At 43.8% G+C, this 24,756-nt stretch overlaps 5 non-coding genes and 1 pseudogene across 5 annotated transcripts; all 6 read right to left on the reverse strand.

The window, feature by feature from the left end:
• Positions 1-1,901: 1,901 nt before the first annotated feature.
• On the reverse strand, positions 1,902-2,119 carry LOC138286066 (small nucleolar RNA U3). The gene has a single exon (XR_011201761.1). It is a non-coding gene; the product is annotated as a small nucleolar RNA U3 (small nucleolar RNA).
• A 4,119-nt stretch (positions 2,120-6,238) lies between these two features.
• On the reverse strand, positions 6,239-6,456 carry LOC138286127 (small nucleolar RNA U3). The gene has a single exon (XR_011201821.1). It is a non-coding gene; the product is annotated as a small nucleolar RNA U3 (small nucleolar RNA).
• Positions 6,457-10,577: 4,121 nt separating this feature from the next.
• Positions 10,578-10,771, reverse strand: LOC138286196 (small nucleolar RNA U3; annotated as a pseudogene).
• A 4,123-nt stretch (positions 10,772-14,894) lies between these two features.
• On the reverse strand, positions 14,895-15,112 carry LOC138286176 (small nucleolar RNA U3). Its single transcript, XR_011201866.1, has one exon. It is a non-coding gene; the product is annotated as a small nucleolar RNA U3 (small nucleolar RNA).
• A 4,123-nt stretch (positions 15,113-19,235) lies between these two features.
• LOC138286067 (small nucleolar RNA U3) lies at positions 19,236-19,453 on the reverse strand. The gene has a single exon (XR_011201762.1). It is a non-coding gene; the product is annotated as a small nucleolar RNA U3 (small nucleolar RNA).
• A 4,121-nt stretch (positions 19,454-23,574) lies between these two features.
• Positions 23,575-23,792, reverse strand: LOC138286068 (small nucleolar RNA U3). The gene has a single exon (XR_011201763.1). It is a non-coding gene; the product is annotated as a small nucleolar RNA U3 (small nucleolar RNA).
• Between the last annotated feature and the right edge of the window lie 964 nt (positions 23,793-24,756).

Consider the following 24,756-nt stretch of genomic DNA (forward strand, 5'->3'; position numbering starts at 1 on the left):
AGCCTCTCTTAAATATGCCCCACTAGTTCCAGTTTCTTTCTTCAGAAACTTTTTATAACGCTATGCCACTCTGTTCCAGTGGCACAGGAAGATGTCACAACAGCATTTTTGCTGCCATCTGGCTTAGCTCTCAGATGGTAAGTGATACAGACTTTAAAAACTGCTGCTGTGGTCTATGCCGCTAACTAAAGTATTGCTTCAGCACGACAGGCTCAAGTTGAAGGCGAAAAACAGTCCACATCCCCTCTTCCAGCAGGCTAGAGGGTACCACAATTTAGTCTTACTTTGTTTTTTGTTTTTATATTTACTTATCTATTTATTTCATTATTTTAAAAAAGGACATTGCTGGGAAGGCAGTCGGGCTACGCTCCTGGCTCCTATAAAGCCAAGATTAGGCAAAGTTTTGAAGCACTCAACTGGCCTGCCGCCAGAGCGGAACCTTCTCCAATTCACGCTCTGCCGCCAACCCACCCACCTCGTTTCCCCGGCATTGGGGCATGTTTGAACTCCAAAATGGCGGCCTCCGGGGTTCCACACATTGCAGCTTTACCATTTTCAAGGTACAGGGATTATTCTACTGTTTAAAAGCTGCTGGCATTCCGATTTTCTTCATGAGGCTATCAATCTTGCAGTGTTCTAATATAGCATACGAGAACATTATTAGGGGCCCAAAGGGATCATTAAACGTCTTCTGTTGAGAGTTATTGACAAAAGCGAGGGGACAGGGCATTTAACTAATGTGACAGCAGAGGAACGACGCCTATGCTGACAGCTCAACATTTCGTTCAATGAGGTAAGAATGCTTTAAATTAAACAGGAAAGCCAAAAAAACGACATTTGCTAGAATATTAGACCAGATGGCTTATTCCAACCATTATTTGATTGTTGCAACTTCACTGTCCCCAATGAATCTTAAAAAATTCCAATGTCCTAAGACATCTAGCCCTTGATGTACTAGAGGTTGTGCGAGCGTTCCTGGGAAGCTGAATGATTTTCTGCTGCGCCTACAGGCTTTTATGGTAAGTAATCAGATGCAATCCTTTACGCTTACGTTACTTTGTGCTATGCGAGTCCCCGTGCAACACCTTAGCAAATGCCCAAGACGGCGTTCTTTGTCCTCATCGGTCTAAGATCCTCAACAGCCTTATACATTTTAGGACCTGTGACCAGGGTGTTACTCTTGGTTTTAGTCTAAAAAGACTAACTAGCATTAGAAAGCCCCTTTTTCCCACGTCAATTCGACAGGGCGATAAGCCACTGAGCGGCACTAATTGTGTGGAAGATGTCTAAACTCTAAAAATAGATCAAACATAGAGGCCCAGATTTATGAAACGCTTGCGTTATCACAGCGTAAGGCAACACCAGGGCATCAGTGAGGTTTACTAAACCACGCAAGGCCACCTTGCGTGGCATTGCATGTCTTAATAAATCTAGAGTAACCCATGGCAGCGCAAGTCGCTGCCTTGCGTTACTGTTTGCCGGGAAGGCGTTCCATGGGTAGGGAGTGGGTGATCTTAGGCATCCACCCATGCTCTTTCATGCATTCCCAGATTTACTAAGAGTAGTAAACCTGGGAACGCGTACGCCTTCCCAACTGAGGAGCAACAAGGAGAAATATCTTTGTTTCTCTACGTTTTATCCTCAAGTTGTCCTGCTGAGTTGCGTAAAAGGTGAGTAAATCTTCCCCTTCCCCGGGTCCATTTGAAAAGACCCTCTTTACTTAAATGTACCAAATTACGATTAGAAAGACCGTTTGAAAAGCTCAGTTTATAAAAGAAAGCCCCCAAAAAGCTCAAAAGAGGTGATTGCAAATACAAGTCAAGTGAGAATCTGGCAACCATCAAATATCCAAGAAAAGAAGTTTAAAATGCTGTACTCTCTTAAACTGAAACAAGAAGCTAACCACTCAGTTTGTGTTTCCTTCCTCCAGTTCTTCGTAAAAGAAGAGAGGAACGTTCATCAATAGCAGACAGCAGCTGCACAAATGCAACACTGTCCACTGGCTTCGCGCTCAGAAGAAAACACTACAACTCTTCCTCGTGGTTAGCGAAGACCAGACACTTTCGAACACATTTCCTCAGTTAAAAACTATAGAAATGATCCCTGAAAGTATAGTCTTGCCAGAACCACTTCCAGCTCACACAGGCAGAAAAAGTGGAAACCCTTCTTACCTACAGTAAGCACCTGTTGAGCATCAAGTCAAAAAACATATAAATATATAGATAAGACCACAAAATAGCATTCAGCAGATGCGCGTGCATTTCTGTGCAAGAAAGAGTTCTCCCTAGAACTCGGGTGACACAATGCTTTAAAAATTTGCATATCAGAAATCAGCCACCAATCAAATTCAGCCTGCCTTTTCCCGGCCCTGTCTCACACACAGACACACACACACACACAGGTTACCTGTTGGCTGCTCCTGAAACAGACAGAGGACTACAGTATGAAAGTTAAAGTTCAAACAGGTAAAGAAACGGCAGCCATACTTTCCTTTCCTGCTCTCGTTTACCGCAACAAACACATTTTAACTTGTTTAAAAAGTAAGAGAAACAGTTGGTAAACTCACAAAAAAGACAGTCTACCGTTACTTCCAGAGCTTTCGGCACTGCACTAAATGACAATTATTACCATTTCAAGATGGCTACGCATTATCAGACTGCACGAAGTGGGTGAATTTTACTGGAGATCGGACAGAATCACCAGAGCGCTTACTCTGTTCAAGTAAAGCAGCACACACTTGCCCTCTGAGTTCACATCATACTGTGCTGAAAGTGTAGGTGGTGAAAACACTGGGAATTATTCTTGTTCACAGCCTTCATTTTGAAGCTCAAGCCAAGACATGGATTTCTCTGGTAGTTTCATCCTCAGATATCTTGGTGAGATGTTCAACTTCCTGACGCAAATCGATTTACATGTTAAGAGGCAGAGCATTAATTAGCACTCATTTGGACTACTGCAATGCCTTACACAAGGGAAAATGGGGAAAACTTGAAACAAAACGGCAGGTTCCACAGGATTTTGCAGGAAGACAGTTTTCAATCAGAATATTTGGTTCAGATTATGACCTTTCAATGTGCCGAAAGCGTGATACTGATTGCTAGTGAATGAGAAACGACCTGGTAGGTTTGCAAGTATGGAAACAAAAGGTGTAGCAAGCAACCTACCTTTACATTTTGAAAAGTTGCACCACAGATCAAATGTATGGCAATGTCTTCAATCAGTCTCCCCAAACAAAGTAACTCTCCCCCAGTTCACGTGTAAGACCCTTACAAGGCGATGGCATTCCGCAGGAACCACGGGTTACAACGGAACCTACCACTTTCAGATGAGCTCTGAATACCTGACATCAAAGAAAGCCTTCACATCAGCAACACCTTGTCCTACCAGCCGCTTTGAACATATGCAGCTTTTCCAGGCCCCATGACTTTTAGGCATCTCTGTATTATAGAAGTATCCAAAACACGGTTTATTTTTCTTGTACAGAAGATTCCGTTCACCGGGGAGTGAATCCTTGTCGGGACAATTTTGATCCTAGTATTCTTCAGAATAGGAACCGAACATTTCAGTGAATGTATCCGTCATCCAGCCCTTCCTCAAATGAAGAAAGGAACAGCCATCAACAAAAGACAGTTGTTTCATAAATACAACTCTGCCCTTCCTTTCCAGATCAGGGCTTTTCTGCAACAACTCTCTGACACTTACAAACACTGGGGCAGATTTACGATATTTGGCGCAGGGCAGCACAGCAAGTCACATTGCTGTGCCCTGTGTCAAAGAAAACGGGCAATAATGTGTTATATGTATGCAATACTGTCCTTTTCCACTGCGCTGGAGCCATTTTGACTGCCTAGAGCCAGCGCCGGCAACCTTGCACCATGGTGCAAGGTTGTCTGCGTTGTAGGCAAAATTGTTTTTGTGAAGGAAGAGGCACCTTCCTACACAAAAACAATCTTGGGAGGCTTTTCCCTTTTCCTATGCGTGCTGCAAAACGCAGCACACATAGAAAGGGGAAACAACAAAGAGAAATAAAGATATTTCTCCTCACTGACCCTCCCCTGGGGAGGGGTAAGGTGTTGGTGCATTCCCAGATTTACATGGCTCTGTAAATTTGGGGATGCGTCTAACAATATGGGTGTTGCGTTGGAACACACACTGCAAAGCCCTTGGATCGCCTCCCTAATGCAGAGTAAGCCAGCGCACCGCTTTACAATGCCTTGCCTTAATCACTATCTACGGGACTATTCAAAGCCACGCCAAGTGGCTTTGCGTGATCTCCTAGATATGGTTAAAAGGTCTGACCGCTGTTGCGTCACTAGAAGTCACGCAACTGCAGTGCAAGCCTCTCTTAAATATGCCCCACTAGTTCCAGTTTCTTTCTTCAGAAACTTTTTATAACGCTATGCCACTCTGTTCCAGTGGCACAGGAAGATGTCACAACAGCATTTTTGCTGCCATCTGGCTTAGCTCTCAGATGGTAAGTGATACAGACTTTAAAAACTGCTGCTGTGGTCTATGCCGCTAACTAAAGTATTGCTTCAGCACGACAGGCTCAAGTTGAAGGCGAAAAACAGTCCACATCCCCTCTTCCAGCAGGCTAGAGGGTACCACAATTTAGTCTTACTTTGTTTTTTGTTTTTATATTTACTTATCTATTTATTTCATTATTTTAAAAAAGGACATTGCTGGGAAGGCAGTCGGGCTACGCTCCTGGCTCCTATAAAGCCAAGATTAGGCAAAGTTTTGAAGCACTCAACTGGCCTGCCGCCAGAGCGGAACCTTCTCCAATTCACGCTCTGCCGCCAACCCACCCACCTCGTTTCCCCGGCATTGGGGCATGTTTGAACTCCAAAATGGCGGCCTCCGGGGTTCCACACATTGCAGCTTTACCATTTTCAAGGTACAGGGATTATTCTACTGTTTAAAAGCTGCTGGCATTCCGATTTTCTTCATGAGGCTATCAATCTTGCAGTGTTCTAATATAGCATACGAGAACATTATTAGGGGCCCAAAGGGATCATTAAACGTCTTCTGTTGAGAGTTATTGACAAAAGCGAGGGGACAGGGCATTTAACTAATGTGACAGCAGAGGAACGACGCCTATGCTGACAGCTCAACATTTCGTTCAATGAGGTAAGAATGCTTTAAATTAAACAGGAAAGCCAAAAAAACGACATTTGCTAGAATATTAGACCAGATGGCTTATTCCAACCATTATTTGATTGTTGCAACTTCACTGTCCCCAATGAATCTTAAAAAATTCCAATGTCCTAAGACATCTAGCCCTTGATGTACTAGAGGTTGTGCGAGCGTTCCTGGGAAGCTGAATGATTTTCTGCTGCGCCTACAGGCTTTTATGGTAAGTAATCAGATGCAATCCTTTACGCTTACGTTACTTTGTGCTATGCGAGTCCCCGTGCAACACCTTAGCAAATGCCCAAGACGGCGTTCTTTGTCCTCATCGGTCTAAGATCCTCAACAGCCTTATACATTTTAGGACCTGTGACCAGGGTGTTACTCTTGGTTTTAGTCTAAAAAGACTAACTAGCATTAGAAAGCCCCTTTTTCCCACGTCAATTCGACAGGGCGATAAGCCACTGAGCGGCACTAATTGTGTGGAAGATGTCTAAACTCTAAAAATAGATCAAACATAGAGGCCCAGATTTATGAAACGCTTGCGTTATCACAGCGTAAGGCAACACCAGGGCATCAGTGAGGTTTACTAAACCACGCAAGGCCACCTTGCGTGGCATTGCATGTCTTAATAAATCTAGAGTAACCCATGGCAGCGCAAGTCGCTGCCTTGCGTTACTGTTTGCCGGGAAGGCGTTCCATGGGTAGGGAGTGGGTGATCTTAGGCATCCACCCATGCTCTTTCATGCATTCCCAGATTTACTAAGAGTAGTAAACCTGGGAACGCGTACGCCTTCCCAACTGAGGAGCAACAAGGAGAAATATCTTTGTTTCTCTACGTTTTATCCTCAAGTTGTCCTGCTGAGTTGCGTAAAAGGTGAGTAAATCTTCCCCTTCCCCAGGTCCATTTGAAAAGACCCTCTTTACTTAAATGTACCAAATTACGATTAGAAAGACCGTTTGAAAAGCTCAGTTTATAAAAGAAAGCCCCCAAAAAGCTCAAAAGAGGTGATTGCAAATACAAGTCAAGTGAGAATCTGGCAACCATCAAATATCCAAGAAAAGAAGTTTAAAATGCTGTACTCTCTTAAACTGAAACAAGAAGCTAACCACTCAGTTTGTGTTTCCTTCCTCCAGTTCTTCGTAAAAGAAGAGAGGAACGTTCATCAATAGCAGACAGCAGCTGCACAAATGCAACACTGCCCACTGGCTTCGCGCTCAGAAGAAAACACTACAACTCTTCCTCGTGGTTAGCGAAGACCAGACACTTTCGAACACATTTCCTCAGTTAAAAACTATAGAAATGATCCCTGAAAGTATAGTCTTGCCTGAACCACTTCCAGCTCACACAGACAGAAAAAGTGGAAACCCTTCTTACCTACAGTAAGCACCTGTTGGGCATCAAGTCAAAAAACATATAAATATATAGATAAGACCACAAAATAGCATTCAGCAGATGCGCGTGCATTTCTGTGCAAGAAAGAGTTCTCCCTAGAACTCGGGTGACACAATGCTTTAAAAATTTGCATATCAGAAATCAGCCACCAATCAAATTCAGCCTGCCTTTTCCCGGCCCTGTCTCACACACAGACACACACACACACACAGGTTACCTGTTGGCTGCTCCTGAAACAGACAGAGGACTACAGTATGAAAGTTAAAGTTCAAACAGGTAAAGAAACGGCAGCCATACTTTCCTTTCCTGCTCTCGTTTACCGCAACAAACACATTTTAACTTGTTTAAAAAGTAAGAGAAACAGTTGGTAAACTCACAAAAAAGACAGTCTACCGTTACTTCCAGAGCTTTCGGCACTGCACTAAATGACAATTATTACCATTTCAAGATGGCTACGCATTATCAGACTGCACGAAGTGGGTGAATTTTACTGGAGATCGGACAGAATCACCAGAGCGCTTACTCTGTTCAAGTAAAGCAGCACACACTTGCCCTCTGAGTTCACATCATACTGTGCTGAAAGTGTAGGTGGTGAAAACACTGGGAATTATTCTTGTTCACAGCCTTCATTTTGAAGCTCAAGCCAAGACATGGATTTCTCTGGTAGTGTCATCCTCAGATATCTTGGTGAGATGTTCAACTTCCTGACGCAAATCGATTTACATGTTAAGAGGCAGAGCATTAATTAGCACTCATTTGGACTACTGCAATGCCTTACACAAGGGAAAATGGGGAAAACTTGAAACAAAACGGCAGGTTCCACAGGATTTTGCAGGAAGACAGTTTTCAATCAGAATATTTGGTTCAGATTATGACCTTTCAATGTGCCGAAAGCGTGATACTGATTGCTAGTGAATGAGAAACGACCTGGTAGGTTTGCAAGTATGGAAACAAAAGGTGTAGCAAGCAACCTACCTTTACATTTTGAAAAGTTGCACCACAGATCAAATGTATGGCAATGTCTTCAATCAGTCTCCCCAAACAAAGTAACTCTCCCCCAGTTCACGTGTAAGACCCTTACAAGGCGATGGCATTCCGCAGGAACCACGGGTTACAACGGAACCTACCACTTTCAGATGAGCTCTGAATACCTGGACATCAAAGAAAGCCTTCACATCAGCAACACCTTGTCCTACCAGCCGCTTTGAACATATGCAGCTTTTCCAGGCCCCATGACTTTTAGGCATCTCTGTATTATAGAAGTATCCAAAACACGGTTTATTTTTCTTGTACAGAAGATTCCGTTCACCGGGGAGTGAATCCTTGTCGGGACAATTTTGATCCTAGTATTCTTCAGAATAGGAACCGAACATTTCAGTGAATGTATCCGTCATCCAGCCCTTCCTCAAATGAAGAAAGGAACAGCCATCAACAAAAGACAGTTGTTTCATAAATACAACTCTGCCCTTCCTTTCCAGATCAGGGCTTTTCTGCAACAACTCTCTGACACTTACAAACACTGGGGCAGATTTACGACATTTTGGCGCAGGGCAGCACAGCAAGTCACATTGCTGTGCCCTGTGTCAAAGAAAACGGGCAATAATGTGTTATATGTATGCAATACTGTCCTTTTCCACTGCGCTGGAGCCATTTTGACTGCCTAGAGCCAGCGCCGGCAACCTTGCACCATGGTGCAAGGTTGTCTGCGTTGTAGGCAAAATTGTTTTTGTGAAGGAAGAGGCACCTTCCTACACAAAAACAATCTTGGGAGGCTTTTCCCTTTTCCTATGCGTGCTGCAAAACGCAGCACACATAGAAAGGGGAAACAACAAAGAGAAATAAAGATATTTCTCCTCACTGACCCTCCCCTGGGGAGGGGTAAGGTGTTGGTGCATTCCCAGATTTACATGGCTCTGTAAATTTGGGGATGCGTCTAACAACATGGGTGTTGCGTTGGAACACACACTGCAAAGCCCTTGGATCGCCTCCCTAATGCAGAGTAAGCCAGCGCACCGCTTTACAATGCCTTGCCTTAATCACTATCTACGGGACTATTCAAAGCCACGCCAAGTGGCTTTGCGTGATCTCCTAGATATGGTTAAAAGGTCTGACCGCTGTTGCGTCACTAGAAGTCACGCAACTGCAGTGCAAGCCTCTCTTAAATATGCCCCACTAGTTCCAGTTTCTTTCTTCAGAAACTTTTTATAACGCTATGCCACTCTGTTCCAGTGGCACAGGAAGATGTCACAACAGCATTTTTGCTGCCATCTGGCTTAGCTCTCAGATGGTAAGTGATACAGACTTTAAAAACTGCTGCTGTGGTCTATGCCGCTAACTAAAGTATTGCTTCAGCACGACAGGCTCAAGTTGAAGGCGAAAAACAGTCCACATCCCCTCTTCCAGCAGGCTAGAGGGTACCACAATTTAGTCTTACTTTGTTTTTTGTTTTTATATTTACTTATCTATTTATTTCATTATTTTAAAAAAGGACATTGCTGGGAAGGCAGTCGGGCTACGCTCCTGGCTCCTATAAAGCCAAGATTAGGCAAAGTTTTGAAGCACTCAACTGGCCTGCCGCCAGAGCGGAACCTTCTCCAATTCACGCTCTGCCGCCAACCCACCCACCTCGTTTCCCCGGCATTGGGGCATGTTTGAACTCCAAAATGGCGGCCTCCGGGGTTCCACACATTGCAGCTTTACCATTTTCAAGGTACAGGGATTATTCTACTGTTTAAAAGCTGCTGGCATTCCGATTTTCTTCATGAGGCTATCAATCTTGCAGTGTTCTAATATAGCATACGAGAACATTATTAGGGGCCCAAAGGGATCATTAAACGTCTTCTGTTGAGAGTTATTGACAAAAGCGAGGGGACAGGGCATTTAACTAATGTGACAGCAGAGGAACGACGCCTATGCTGACAGCTCAACATTTCGTTCAATGAGGTAAGAATGCTTTAAATTAAACAGGAAAGCCAAAAAAACGACATTTGCTAGAATATTAGACCAGATGGCTTATTCCAACCATTATTTGATTGTTGCAACTTCACTGTCCCCAATGAATCTTAAAAAATTCCAATGTCCTAAGACATCTAGCCCTTGATGTACTAGAGGTTGTGCGAGCGTTCCTGGGAAGCTGAATGATTTTCTGCTGCGCCTACAGGCTTTTATGGTAAGTAATCAGATGCAATCCTTTACGCTTACGTTACTTTGTGCTATGCGAGTCCCCGTGCAACACCTTAGCAAATGCCCAAGACGGCGTTCTTTGTCCTCATCGGTCTAAGATCCTCAACAGCCTTATACATTTTAGGACCTGTGACCAGGGTGTTACTCTTGGTTTTAGTCTAAAAAGACTAACTAGCATTAGAAAGCCCCTTTTTCCCACGTCAATTCGACAGGGCGATAAGCCACTGAGCGGCACTAATTGTGTGGAAGATGTCTAAACTCTAAAAATAGATCAAACATAGAGGCCCAGATTTATGAAACGCTTGCGTTATCACAGCGTAAGGCAACACCAGGGCATCAGTGAGGTTTACTAAACCACGCAAGGCCACCTTGCGTGGCATTGCATGTCTTAATAAATCTAGAGTAACCCATGGCAGCGCAAGTCGCTGCCTTGCGTTACTGTTTGCCGGGAAGGCGTTCCATGGGTAGGGAGTGGGTGATCTTAGGCATCCACCCATGCTCTTTCATGCATTCCCAGATTTACTAAGAGTAGTAAACCTGGGAACGCGTACGCCTTCCCAACTGAGGAGCAACAAGGAGAAATATCTTTGTTTCTCTACGTTTTATCCTCAAGTTGTCCTGCTGAGTTGCGTAAAAGGTGAGTAAATCTTCCCCTTCCCCGGGTCCATTTGAAAAGACCCTCTTTACTTAAATGTACCAAATTACGATTAGAAAGACCGTTTGAAAAGCTCAGTTTATAAAAGAAAGCCCCCAAAAAGCTCAAAAGAGGTGATTGCAAATACAAGTCAAGTGAGAATCTGGCAACCATCAAATATCCAAGAAAAGAAGTTTAAAATGCTGTACTCTCTTAAACTGAAACAAGAAGCTAACCACTCAGTTTGTGTTTCCTTCCTCCAGTTCTTCGTAAAAGAAGAGAGGAACGTTCATCAATAGCAGACAGCAGCTGCACAAATGCAACACTGTCCACTGGCTTCGCGCTCTCGTGGTTAGCGAAGACCAGACACTTTCGAACACATTTCCTCAGTTAAAAACTATAGAAATGATCCCTGAAAGTATAGTCTTGCCTGAACCACTTCCAGCTCACACAGACAGAAAAAGTGGAAACCCTTCTTACCTACAGTAAGCACCTGTTGGGCATCAAGTCAAAAAACATATAAATATATAGATAAGACCACAAAATAGCATTCAGCAGATGCGCGTGCATTTCTGTGCAAGAAAGAGTTCTCCCTAGAACTCGGGTGACACAATGCTTTAAAAATTTGCATATCAGAAATCAGCCACCAATCAAATTCAGCCTGCCTTTTCCCGGCCCTGTCTCACACACAGACACACACACACACACACAGGTTACCTGTTGGCTGCTCCTGAAACAGACAGAGGACTACAGTATGAAAGTTAAAGTTCAAACAGGTAAAGAAACGGCAGCCATACTTTCCTTTCCTGCTCTCGTTTACCGCAACAAACACATTTTAACTTGTTTAAAAAGTAAGAGAAACAGTTGGTAAACTCACAAAAAAGACAGTCTACCGTTACTTCCAGAGCTTTCGGCACTGCACTAAATGACAATTATTACCATTTCAAGATGGCTACGCATTATCAGACTGCACGAAGTGGGTGAATTTTACTGGAGATCGGACAGAATCACCAGAGCGCTTACTCTGTTCAAGTAAAGCAGCACACACTTGCCCTCTGAGTTCACATCATACTGTGCTGAAAGTGTAGGTGGTGAAAACACTGGGAATTATTCTTGTTCACAGCCTTCATTTTGAAGCTCGAGCCAAGACATGGATTTCTCTGGTAGTGTCATCCTCAGATATCTTGGTGAGATGTTCAACTTCCTGACGCAAATCGATTTACATGTTAAGAGGCAGAGCATTAATTAGCACTCATTTGGACTACTGCAATGCCTTACACAAGGGAAAATGGGGAAAACTTGAAACAAAACGGCAGGTTCCACAGGATTTTGCAGGAAGACAGTTTTCAATCAGAATATTTGGTTCAGATTATGACCTTTCAATGTGCCGAAAGCGTGATACTGATTGCTAGTGAATGAGAAACGACCTGGTAGGTTTGCAAGTATGGAAACAAAAGGTGTAGCAAGCAACCTACCTTTACATTTTGAAAAGTTGCACCACAGATCAAATGTATGGCAATGTCTTCAATCAGTCTCCCCAAACAAAGTAACTCTCACCCAGTTCACGTGTAAGACCCTTACAAGGCGATGGCATTCCGCAGGAACCACGGGTTACAACGGAACCTACCACTTTCAGATGAGCTCTGAATACCTGGACATCAAAGAAAGCCTTCACATCAGCAACACCTTGTCCTACCAGCCGCTTTGAACATATGCAGCTTTTCCAGGCCCCATGACTTTTAGGCATCTCTGTATTATAGAAGTATCCAAAACACGGTTTATTTTTCTTGTACAGAAGATTCCGTTCACCGGGGAGTGAATCCTTGTCGGGCCAATTTTGATCCTAGTATTCTTCAGAATAGGAACCGAACATTTCAGTGAATGTATCCGTCATCCAGCCCTTCCTCAAATGAAGAAAGGAACAGCCATCAACAAAAGACAGTTGTTTCATAAATACAACTCTGCCCTTCCTTTCCAGATCAGGGCTTTTCTGCAACAACTCTCTGACACTTACAAACACTGGGGCAGATTTACGAAATTTTGGCGCAGGGCAGCACAGCAAGTCACATTGCTGTGCCCTGTGTCAAAGAAAACGGGCAATAATGTGTTATATGTATGCAATACTGTCCTTTTCCACTGCGCTGGAGCCATTTTGACTGCCTAGAGCCAGCGCCGGCAACCTTGCACCATGGTGCAAGGTTGTCTGCGTTGTAGGCAAAATTGTTTTTGTGAAGGAAGAGGCACCTTCCTACACAAAAACAATCTTGGGAGGCTTTTCCCTTTTCCTATGCGTGCTGCAAAACGCAGCACACATAGAAAGGGGAAACAACAAAGAGAAATAAAGATATTTCTCCTCACTGACCCTCCCCTGGGGAGGGGTAAGGTGTTGGTGCATTCCCAGATTTACATGGCTCTGTAAATTTGGGGATGCGTCTAACAACATGGGTGTTGCGTTGGAACACACACTGCAAAGCCCTTGGATCGCCTCCCTAATGCAGAGTAAGCCAGCGCACCGCTTTACAATGCCTTGCCTTAATCACTATCTACGGGACTATTCAAAGCCACGCCAAGTGGCTTTGCGTGATCTCCTAGATATGGTTAAAAGGTCTGACCGCTGTTGCGTCACTAGAAGTCACGCAACTGCAGTGCAAGCCTCTCTTAAATATGCCCCACTAGTTCCAGTTTCTTTCTTCAGAAACTTTTTATAACGCTATGCCACTCTGTTCCAGTGGCACAGGAAGATGTCACAACAGCATTTTTGCTGCCATCTGGCTTAGCTCTCAGATGGTAAGTGATACAGACTTTAAAAACTGCTGCTGTGGTCTATGCCGCTAACTAAAGTATTGCTTCAGCACGACAGGCTCAAGTTGAAGGCGAAAAACAGTCCACATCCCCTCTTCCAGCAGGCTAGAGGGTACCACAATTTAGTCTTACTTTGTTTTTTGTTTTTATATTTACTTATCTATTTATTTCATTATTTTAAAAAAGGACATTGCTGGGAAGGCAGTCGGGCTACGCTCCTGGCTCCTATAAAGCCAAGATTAGGCAAAGTTTTGAAGCACTCAACTGGCCTGCCGCCAGAGCGGAACCTTCTCCAATTCACGCTCTGCCGCCAACCCACCCACCTCGTTTCCCCGGCATTGGGGCATGTTTGAACTCCAAAATGGCGGCCTCCGGGGTTCCACACATTGCAGCTTTACCATTTTCAAGGTACAGGGATTATTCTACTGTTTAAAAGCTGCTGGCATTCCGATTTTCTTCATGAGGCTATCAATCTTGCAGTGTTCTAATATAGCATACGAGAACATTATTAGGGGCCCAAAGGGATCATTAAACGTCTTCTGTTGAGAGTTATTGACAAAAGCGAGGGGACAGGGCATTTAACTAATGTGACAGCAGAGGAACGACGCCTATGCTGACAGCTCAACATTTCGTTCAATGAGGTAAGAATGCTTTAAATTAAACAGGAAAGCCAAAAAAACGACATTTGCTAGAATATTAGACCAGATGGCTTATTCCAACCATTATTTGATTGTTGCAACTTCACTGTCCCCAATGAATCTTAAAAAATTCCAATGTCCTAAGACATCTAGCCCTTGATGTACTAGAGGTTGTGCGAGCGTTCCTGGGAAGCTGAATGATTTTCTGCTGCGCCTACAGGCTTTTATGGTAAGTAATCAGATGCAATCCTTTACGCTTACGTTACTTTGTGCTATGCGAGTCCCCGTGCAACACCTTAGCAAATGCCCAAGACGGCGTTCTTTGTCCTCATCGGTCTAAGATCCTCAACAGCCTTATACATTTTAGGACCTGTGACCAGGGTGTTACTCTTGGTTTTAGTCTAAAAAGACTAACTAGCATTAGAAAGCCCCTTTTTCCCACGTCAATTCGACAGGGCGATAAGCCACTGAGCGGCACTAATTGTGTGGAAGATGTCTAAACTCTAAAAATAGATCAAACATAGAGGCCCAGATTTATGAAACGCTTGCGTTATCACAGCGTAAGGCAACACCAGGGCATCAGTGAGGTTTACTAAACCACGCAAGGCCACCTTGCGTGGCATTGCATGTCTTAATAAATCTAGAGTAACCCATGGCAGCGCAAGTCGCTGCCTTGCGTTACTGTTTGCCGGGAAGGCGTTCCATGGGTAGGGAGTGGGTGATCTTAGGCATCCACCCATGCTCTTTCATGCATTCCCAGATTTACTAAGAGTAGTAAACCTGGGAACGCGTACGCCTTCCCAACTGAGGAGCAACAAGGAGAAATATCTTTGTTTCTCTACGTTTTATCCTCAAGTTGTCCTGCTGAGTTGCGTAAAAGGTGAGTAAATCTTCCCCTTCCCCGGGTCCATTTGAAAAGACCCTCTTTACCTAAATGTACCAAATTACGATTAGAAAGACCGTTTGAAAAGCTCAGTTTATAAAAGAAAGCCCCCAAAAAGCTCAAAAGAGGTGATTGCAAATACAAGTCAAGTGAGAATCTGGCAACCATCAAATATCCAAGAAAAGAAGTTTAAAATGCTGTACTCTCTTAAACTGAAACAAGAAGCTAACCACTCAGTTTGTGTTTCCTTCCTCCAGTTCTCCGTAAAAGAAGAGAGGAACGTACATGAATAGCAGACAGCAGCTGCACAAATGCAACACTGTCCACTGGCTTCACGCTCAGAAGAAAACACTACAACTCTTCCTCGTGGTTAGCGAAGACCAGACACTTTCGAACACATTTCCTCAGTTAAAAACTATAGAAATGATCCCTGAAAGTATAGTCTTGCCTGAACCACTTCCAGCTCACACAGACAGAAAAAGTGGAAACCCTTCTTACCTACAGTAAGCACCTGTTGGGCATCAAGTCAAAAAACATATAAATATATAGATAAGACCACAAAATAGCATTCAGCAGATGCGCGTGCATTTCTGTGCAAGAAAGAGTTCTCCCTAGAACTCGGGTGACACAATGCTTTAAAAATTTGAATATCAGAAATCAGCCACCAATCAAATTCAGCCTGCCTTTTCCCGGCCCTGTCTCACACACAGACACACACACACACACACAGGTTACCTGTTGGCTGCTCCTGAAACAGACAGAGGACTACAGTATGAAAGTTAAAGTTCAAACAGGTAAAGAAACGGCAGCCATACTTTCCTTTCCTGCTCTCGTTTACCGCAACAAACACATTTTAACTTGTTTAAAAAGTAAGAGAAACAGTTGGTAAACTCACAAAAAAGACAGTCTACCGTTACTTCCAGAGCTTTCGGCACTGCACTAAATGACAATTATTACCATTTCAAGATGGCTACGCATTATCAGACTGCACGAAGTGGGTGCATTTTACTGGAGATCGGACAGAATCACCAGAGCGCTTACTCTGTTCAAGTAAAGCAGCACACACTTGCCCTCTGAGTTCACATCATACTGTGCTGAAAGTGTAGGTGGTGAAAACACTGGGAATTATTCTTGTTCACAGCCTTCATTTTGAAGCTCGAGCCAAGACATGGATTTCTCTGGTAGTTTCATCCTCAGATATCTTGGTGAGATGTTCAACTTCCTGACACAAATCGATTTACATGTTAAGAGGCAGAGCATTAATTAGCACTCATTTGGACTACTGCAATGCCTTACACAAGGGAAAATGGGGAAAACTTGAAACAAAACGGCAGGTTCCACAGGATTTTGCAGGAAGACAGTTTTCAATCAGAATATTTGGTTCAGATTATGACCTTTCAATGTGCCGAAAGCGTGATACTGATTGCTAGTGAATGAGAAACGACCTGGTAGGTTTGCAAGTATGGAAACAAAAGGTGTAGCAAGCAACCTACCTTTACATTTTGAAAAGTTGCACCACAGATCAAATGTATGGCAATGTCTTCAATCAGTCTCCCCAAACAAAGTAACTCTCCCCCAGTTCACGTGTAAGACCCTTACAAGGCGATGGCATTCCGCAGGAACCACGGGTTACAACGGAACCTACCACTTTCAGATGAGCTCTGAATACCTGGACATCAAAGAAAGCCTTCACATCAGCAACACCTTGTCCTACCAGCCGCTTTGAACATATGCAGCTTTTCCAGGCCCCATGACTTTTAGGCATCTCTGTATTATAGAAGTATCCAAAACACGGTTTATTTTTCTTGTACAGAAGATTCCGTTCACCGGGGAGTGAATCCTTGTCGGGCCAATTTTGATCCTAGTATTCCTCAGAATAGGAACCGAACATTTCAGTGAATGTATCCGTCATCCAGCCCTTCCTCAAATGAAGAAAGGAACAGCCATCAACAAAAGACAGTTGTTTCATAAATACAACTCTGCCCTTCCTTTCCAGATCAGGGCTTTTCTGCAACAACTCTCTGACACTTACAAACACTGGGGCAGATTTACGACATTTTGGAGCAGGGCAGCACAGCAAGTCACATTGCTGTGCCCTGTGTCAAAGAAAACGGGCAATAATGTGTTATATGTATGCAATACTGTCCTTTTCCACTGCGCTGGAGCCATTTTGACTGCCTAGAGCCAGCGCCGGCAACCTTGCACCATGGTGCAAGGTTGTCTGCGTTGTAGGCAAAATTGTTTTTGTGAAGGAAGAGGCACCTTCCTACACAAAAACAATCTTGGGAGGCTTTTCCCTTTTCCTATGCGTGCTGCAAAACGCAGCACACATAGAAAGGGGAAACAACAAAGAGAAATAAAGATATTTCTCCTCACTGACCCTCCCCTGGGGAGGGGTAAGGTGTTGGTGCATTCCCAGATTTACATGGCTCTGTAAATTTGGGGATGCGTCTAACAACATGGGTGTTGCGTTGGAACACACACTGCAAAGCCCTTGGATCGCCTCCCTAATGCAGAGTAAGCCAGCGCACCGCTTTACAATGCCTTGCCTTAATCACTATCTACGGGACTATTCAAAGCCACGCCAAGTGGCTTTGCGTGATCTCCTAGATATGGTTAAAAGGTCTGACCGCTGTTGCGTCACTAGAAGTCACGCAACTGCAGTGCAAGCCTCTCTTAAATATGCCCCACTAGTTCCAGTTTCTTTCTTCAGAAACTTTTTATAACGCTATGCCACTCTGTTCCAGTGGCACAGGAAGATGTCACAACAGCATTTTTGCTGCCATCTGGCTTAGCTCTCAGATGGTAAGTGATACAGACTTTAAAAACTGCTGCTGTGGTCTATGCCGCTAACTAAAGTATTGCTTCAGCACGACAGGCTCAAGTTGAAGGCGAAAAACAGTCCACATCCCCTCTTCCAGCAGGCTAGAGGGTACCACAATTTAGTCTTACTTTGTTTTTTGTTTTTATATTTACTTATCTATTTATTTCATTATTTTAAAAAAGGACATTGCTGGGAAGGCAGTCGGGCTACGCTCCTGGCTCCTATAAAGCCAAGATTAGGCAAAGTTTTGAAGCACTCAACTGGCCTGCCGCCAGAGCGGAACCTTCTCCAATTCACGCTCTGCCGCCAACCCACCCACCTCGTTTCCCCGGCATTGGGGCATGTTTGAACTCCAAAATGGCGGCCTCCGGGGTTCCACACATTGCAGCTTTACCATTTTCAAGGTACAGGGATTATTCTACTGTTTAAAAGCTGCTGGCATTCCGATTTTCTTCATGAGGCTATCAATCTTGCAGTGTTCTAATATAGCATACGAGAACATTATTAGGGGCCCAAAGGGATCATTAAACGTCTTCTGTTGAGAGTTATTGACAAAAGCGAGGGGACAGGGCATTTAACTAATGTGACAGCAGAGGAACGACGCCTATGCTGACAGCTCAACATTTCGTTCAATGAGGTAAGAATGCTTTAAATTAAACAGGAAAGCCAAAAAAACGACATTTGCTAGAATATTAGACCAGATGGCTTATTCCAACCATTATTTGATTGTTGCAACTTCACTGTCCCCAATGAATCTTAAAAAATTCCAATGTCCTAAGATATCTAGCCCTTGATGTACTAGAGGTTGTGCGAGCGTTCCTGGGAAGCTGAATGATTTTCTGCTGCGCCTACAGGCTTTTATGGTAAGTAATCAGATGCAATCCTTTACGCTTACGTTACTTTGTGCTATGCGAGTCCCCGTGCAACACCTTAGCAAATGCCCAAGACGGCGTTCTTTGTCCTCATCGGTCTAAGATCCTCAACAGCCTTATACATTTTAGGACCTGTGACCAGGGTGTTACTCTTGGTTTTAGTCTAAAAAGACTAACTAGCATTAGAAAGCCCCTTTTCCCCACGTCAATTCGACAGGGCGATAAGCCACTGAGCGGCACTAATTGTGTGGAAGATGTCTAAACTCTAAAAATAGATCAAACATAGAGGCCCAGATTTATGAAACGCTTGCGTTATCACAGCGTAAGGCAACACCAGGGCATCAGTGAGGTTTACTAAACCACGCAAGGCCACCTTGCGTGGCATTGCATGTCTTAATAAATCTAGAGTAACCCATGGCAGCGCAAGTCGCTGCCTTGCGTTACTGTTTGCCGGGAAGGCGTTCCATGGGTAGGGAGTGGGTGATCTTAGGCATCCACCCATGCTCTTTCATGCATTCCCAGATTTACTAAGAGTAGTAAACCTGGGAACGCGTACGCCTTCCCAACTGAGGAGCAACAAGGAGAAATATCTTTGTTTCTCTACGTTTTATCCTCAAGTTGTCCTGCTGAGTTGCGTAAAAGGTGAGTAAATCTTCCCCTTCCTCGGGTCCATTTGAAAAGACCCTCTTTACTTAAATGTACCAAATTACGATTAGAAAGACCGTTTGAAAAGCTCAGTTTATAAAAGAAAGCCCCCAAAAAGCCCAAAAGAGGTGATTGCAAATACAAGTCAAGTGAGAATCTGGCAACCATCAAATATCCAAGAAAAGAAGTTTAAAATGCTGTACTCTCTTAAACTGAAACAAGAAGCTAACCACTCAGTTTGTGTTTCCTTCCTCCAGTTCTTCGTAAAAGAAGAGAGGAACGTTCATCAATAGCAGACAGCAGCTGCACAAATGCAACACTGTCCACTGGCTTCGCGCTCAGAAGAAAACACTACAACTCTTCCTCGTGGTTAGCGAAGACCAGACACTTTCGAACACATTTCCTCAGTTAAAAACTATAGAAATGATCCCTGAAAGTATAGTCTTGCCTGAACCACTTCCAGCTCACACAGACAGAAAAAGTGGAAACCCTTCTTACCTACAGTAAGCACCTGTTGGGCATCAAGTCAAAAAACATATAAATATATAGATAAGACCACAAAATAGCATTCAGCAGATGCGCGTGCATTTCTGTGCAAGAAAGAGTTCTCCCTAGAACTCGGGTGACACAATGCTTTAAAAATTTGCATATCAGAAATCAGCCACCAATCAAATTCAGCCTGCCTTTTCCCGGCCCTGTCTCACACACAGACACACACACACACACAGGTTACCTGTTGGCTGCCCCTGAAACAGACAGAGGACTACAGTATGAAAGTTAAAGTTCAAACAGGTAAAGAAACGGCAGCCATACTTTCCTTTCCTGCTCTCGTTTACCGCAACAAACACATTTTAACTTGTTTAAAAAGTAAGAGAAACAGTTGGTAAACTCACAAAAAAGACAGTCTACCGTTACTTCCAGAGCTTTCGGCACTGCACTAAATGACAATTATTACCATTTCAAGATGGCTACGCATTATCAGACTGCACGAAGTGGGTGCATTTTACTGGAGATCGGACAGAATCACCAGAGCGCTTACTCTGTTCAAGTAAAGCAGCACACACTTGCCCTCTGAGTTCACATCATACTGTGCTGAAAGTGTAGGTGGTGAAAACACTGGGAATTATTCTTGTTCACAGCCTTCATTTTGAAGCTCAAGCCAAGACATGGATTTCTCTGGTAGTTTCATCCTCAGATATCTTGGTGAGATGTTCAACTTCCTGACGCAAATCGATTTACATGTTAAGAGGCAGAGCATTAATTAGCACTCATTTGGACTACTGCAATGCCTTACACAAGGGAAAATGGGGAAAACTTGAAACAAAACGGCAGGTTCCACAGGATTTTGCAGGAAGACAGTTTTCAATCAGAATATTTGGTTCAGATTATGACCTTTCAATGTGCCGAAAGCGTGATACTGATTGCTAGTGAATGAGAAACGACCTGGTAGGTTTGCAAGTATGGAAACAAAAGGTGTAGCAAGCAACCTACCTTTACATTTTGAAAAGTTGCACCACAGATCAAATGTATGGCAATGTCTTCAATCAGTCTCCCCAAACAAAGTAACTCTCCCCCAGTTCACGTGTAAGACCCTTACAAGGCGATGGCATTCCGCAGGAACCACGGGTTACAACGGAACCTACCACTTTCAGATGAGCTCTGAATACCTGGACATCAAAGAAAGCCTTCACATCAGCAACACCTTGTCCTACCAGCCGCTTTGAACATATGCAGCTTTTCCAGGCCCCATGACTTTTAGGCATCTCTGTATTATAGAAGTATCCAAAACACGGTTTATTTTTCTTGTACAGAAGATTCCGTTCACCGGGGAGTGAATCCTTGTCGGGACAATTTTGATCCTAGTATTCTTCAGAATAGGAACCGAACATTTCAGTGAATGTATCCGTCATCCAGCCCTTCCTCAAATGAAGAAAGGAACAGCCATCAACAAAAGACAGTTGTTTCATAAATACAACTCTGCCCTTCCTTTCCAGATCAGGGCTTTTCTGCAACAACTCTCTGACACTTACAAACACTGGGGCAGATTTACGACATTTTGGCGCAGGGCAGCACAGCAAGTCACATTGCTGTGCCCTGTGTCAAAGAAAACGGGCAATAATGTGTTATATGTATGCAATACTGTCCTTTTCCACTGCGCTGGAGCCATTTTGACTGCCTAGAGCCAGCGCCGGCAACCTTGCACCATGGTGCAAGGTTGTCTGCGTTGTAGGCAAAATTGTTTTTGTGAAGGAAGAGGCACCTTCCTACACAAAAACAATCTTGGGAGGCTTTTCCCTTTTCCTATGCGTGCTGCAAAACGCAGCACACATAGAAAGGGGAAACAACAAAGAGAAATAAAGATATTTCTCCTCACTGACCCTCCCCTGGGGAGGGGTAAGGTGTTGGTGCATTCCCAGATTTACATGGCTCTGTAAATTTGGGGATGCGTCTAACAACATGGGTGTTGCGTTGGAACACACACTGCAAAGCCCTTGGATCGCCTCCCTAATGCAGAGTAAGCCAGCGCACCGCTTTACAATGCCTTGCCTTAATCACTATCTACGGGACTATTCAAAGCCACGCCAAGTGGCTTTGCGTGATCTCCTAGATATGGTTAAAAGGTCTGACCGCTGTTGCGTCACTAGAAGTCACGCAACTGCAGTGCAAGCCTCTCTTAAATATGCCCCACTAGTTCCAGTTTCTTTCTTCAGAAACTTTTTATAACGCTATGCCACTCTGTTCCAGTGGCACAGGAAGATGTCACAACAGCATTTTTGCTGCCATCTGGCTTAGCTCTCAGATGGTAAGTGATACAGACTTTAAAAACTGCTGCTGTGGTCTATGCCGCTAACTAAAGTATTGCTTCAGCACGACAGGCTCAAGTTGAAGGCGAAAAACAGTCCACATCCCCTCTTCCAGCAGGCTAGAGGGTACCACAATTTAGTCTTACTTTGTTTTTTGTTTTTATATTTACTTATCTATTTATTTCATTATTTTAAAAAAGGACATTGCTGGGAAGGCAGTCGGGCTACGCTCCTGGCTCCTATAAAGCCAAGATTAGGCAAAGTTTTGAAGCACTCAACTGGCCTGCCGCCAGAGCGGAACCTTCTCCAATTCACGCTCTGCCGCCAACCCACCCACCTCGTTTCCCCGGCATTGGGGCATGTTTGAACTCCAAAATGGCGGCCTCCGGGGTTCCACACATTGCAGCTTTACCATTTTCAAGGTACAGGGATTATTCTACTGTTTAAAAGCTGCTGGCATTCCGATTTTCTTCATGAGGCTATCAATCTTGCAGTGTTCTAATATAGCATACGAGAACATTATTAGGGGCCCAAAGGGATCATTAAACGTCTTCTGTTGAGAGTTATTGACAAAAGCGAGGGGACAGGGCATTTAACTAATGTGACAGCAGAGGAACGACGCCTATGCTGACAGCTCAACATTTCGTTCAATGAGGTAAGAATGCTTTAAATTAAACAGGAAAGCCAAAAAAACGACATTTGCTAGAATATTAGACCAGATGGCTTATTCCAACCATTATTTGATTGTTGCAACTTCACTGTCCCCAATGAATCTTAAAAAATTCCAATGTCCTAAGACATCTAGCCCTTGATGTACTAGAGGTTGTGCGAGCGTTCCTGGGAAGCTGAATGATTTTCTGCTGCGCCTACAGGCTTTTATGGTAAGTAATCAGATGCAATCCTTTACGCTTACGTTACTTTGTGCTATGCGAGTCCCCGTGCAACACCTTAGCAAATGCCCAAGACGGCGTTCTTTGTCCTCATCGGTCTAAGATCCTCAACAGCCTTATACATTTTAGGACCTGTGACCAGGGTGTTACTCTTGGTTTTAGTCTAAAAAGACTAACTAGCATTAGAAAGCCCCTTTTCCCCACGTCAATTCGACAGGGCGATAAGCCACTGAGCGGCACTAATTGTGTGGAAGATGTCTAAACTCTAAAAATAGATCAAACATAGAGGCCCAGATTTATGAAACGCTTGCGTTATCACAGCGTAAGGCAACACCAGGGCATCAGTGAGGTTTACTAAACCACGCAAGGCCACCTTGCGTGGCATTGCATGTCTTAATAAATCTAGAGTAACCCATGGCAGCGCAAGTCGCTGCCTTGCGTTACTGTTTGCCGGGAAGGCGTTCCATGGGTAGGGAGTGGGTGATCTTAGGCATCCACCCATGCTCTTTCATGCATTCCCAGATTTACTAAGAGTAGTAAACCTGGGAAAGCGTACGCCTTCCCAACTGAGGAGCAACAAGGAGAAATATCTTTGTTTCTCTACGTTTTATCCTCAAGTTGTCCTGCTGAGTTGCGTAAGAGGTGAGTAAATCTTCCCCTTCCCCGGGTCCATTTGAAAAGACCCTCTTTACTTAAATGTACCAAATTACGATTAGAAAGACAGTTTGAAAAGCTCAGTTTATAAAAGAAAGCCCCAAAAAAGCCCAAAAGAGGTGATTGCAAATACAAGTCAAGTGAGAATCTGGCAACCATCAAATATCCAAGAAAAGAAGTTTAAAATGCTGTACTCTCTTAAACTGAAACAAGAAGCTAACCACTCAGTTTGTGTTTCCTTCCTCCAGTTCTTCGTAAAAGAAGAGAGGAACGTTCATCAATAGCAGACAGCAGCTGCACAAATGCAACACTGTCCACTGGCTTCGCGCTCAGAAGAAAACACTACAACTCTTCCTCGTGGTTAGCGAAGACCAGACACTTTCGAACACATTTCCTCAGTTAAAAACTATAGAAATGATCCCTGAAAGTATAGTCTTGCCTGAACCACTTCCAGCTCACACAGACAGAAAAAGTGGAAACCCTTCTTACCTACAGTAAGCACCTGTTGGGCATCAAGTCAAAAAACATATAAATATATAGATAAGACCACAAAATAGCATTCAGCAGATGCGCGTGCATTTCTGTGCAAGAAAGAGTTCTCCCTAGAACTCGGGTGACACAATGCTTTAAAAATTTGCATATCAGAAATCAGCCACCAATCAAATTCAGCCTGCCTTTTCCCGGCCCTGTCTCACACACAGACACACACACACACACACAGGTTACCTGTTGGCTGCTCCTGAAACAGACAGAGGACTACAGTATGAAAGTTAAAGTTCAAACAGGTAAAGAAACGGCAGCCATACTTTCCTTTCCTGCTCTCGTTTACCGCAACAAACACATTTTAACTTGTTTAAAAAGTAAGAGAAACAGTTGGTAAACTCACAAAAAAGACAGTCTACCGTTACTTCCAGAGCTTTCGGCACTGCACTAAATGACAATTATTACCATTTCAAGATGGCTACGCATTATCAGACTGCACGAAGTGGGTGAATTTTACTGGAGATCGGACAGAATCACCAGAGCGCTTACTCTGTTCAAGTAAAGCAGCACACACTTGCCCTCTGAGTTCACATCATACTGTGCTGAAAGTGTAGGTGGTGAAAACACTGGGAATTATTCTTGTTCACAGCCTTCATTTTGAAGCTCAAGCCAAGACATGGATTTCTCTGGTAGTGTCATCCTCAGATATCTTGGTGAGATGTTCAACTTCCTGACGCAAATCGATTTACATGTTAAGAGGCAGAGCATTAATTAGCACTCATTTGGACTACTGCAATGCCTTACACAAGGGAAAATGGGGAAAACTTGAAACAAAACGGCAGGTTCCACAGGATTTTGCAGGAAGACAGTTTTCAATCAGAATATTTGGTTCAGATTATGACCTTTCAATGTGCCGAA

Source organism: Pleurodeles waltl, chromosome 3_1 (genome assembly GCF_031143425.1).
Source record: "Pleurodeles waltl isolate 20211129_DDA chromosome 3_1, aPleWal1.hap1.20221129, whole genome shotgun sequence".
In the NCBI taxonomy this organism is placed as follows: Eukaryota; Metazoa; Chordata; class Amphibia; order Caudata; family Salamandridae; genus Pleurodeles; species Pleurodeles waltl.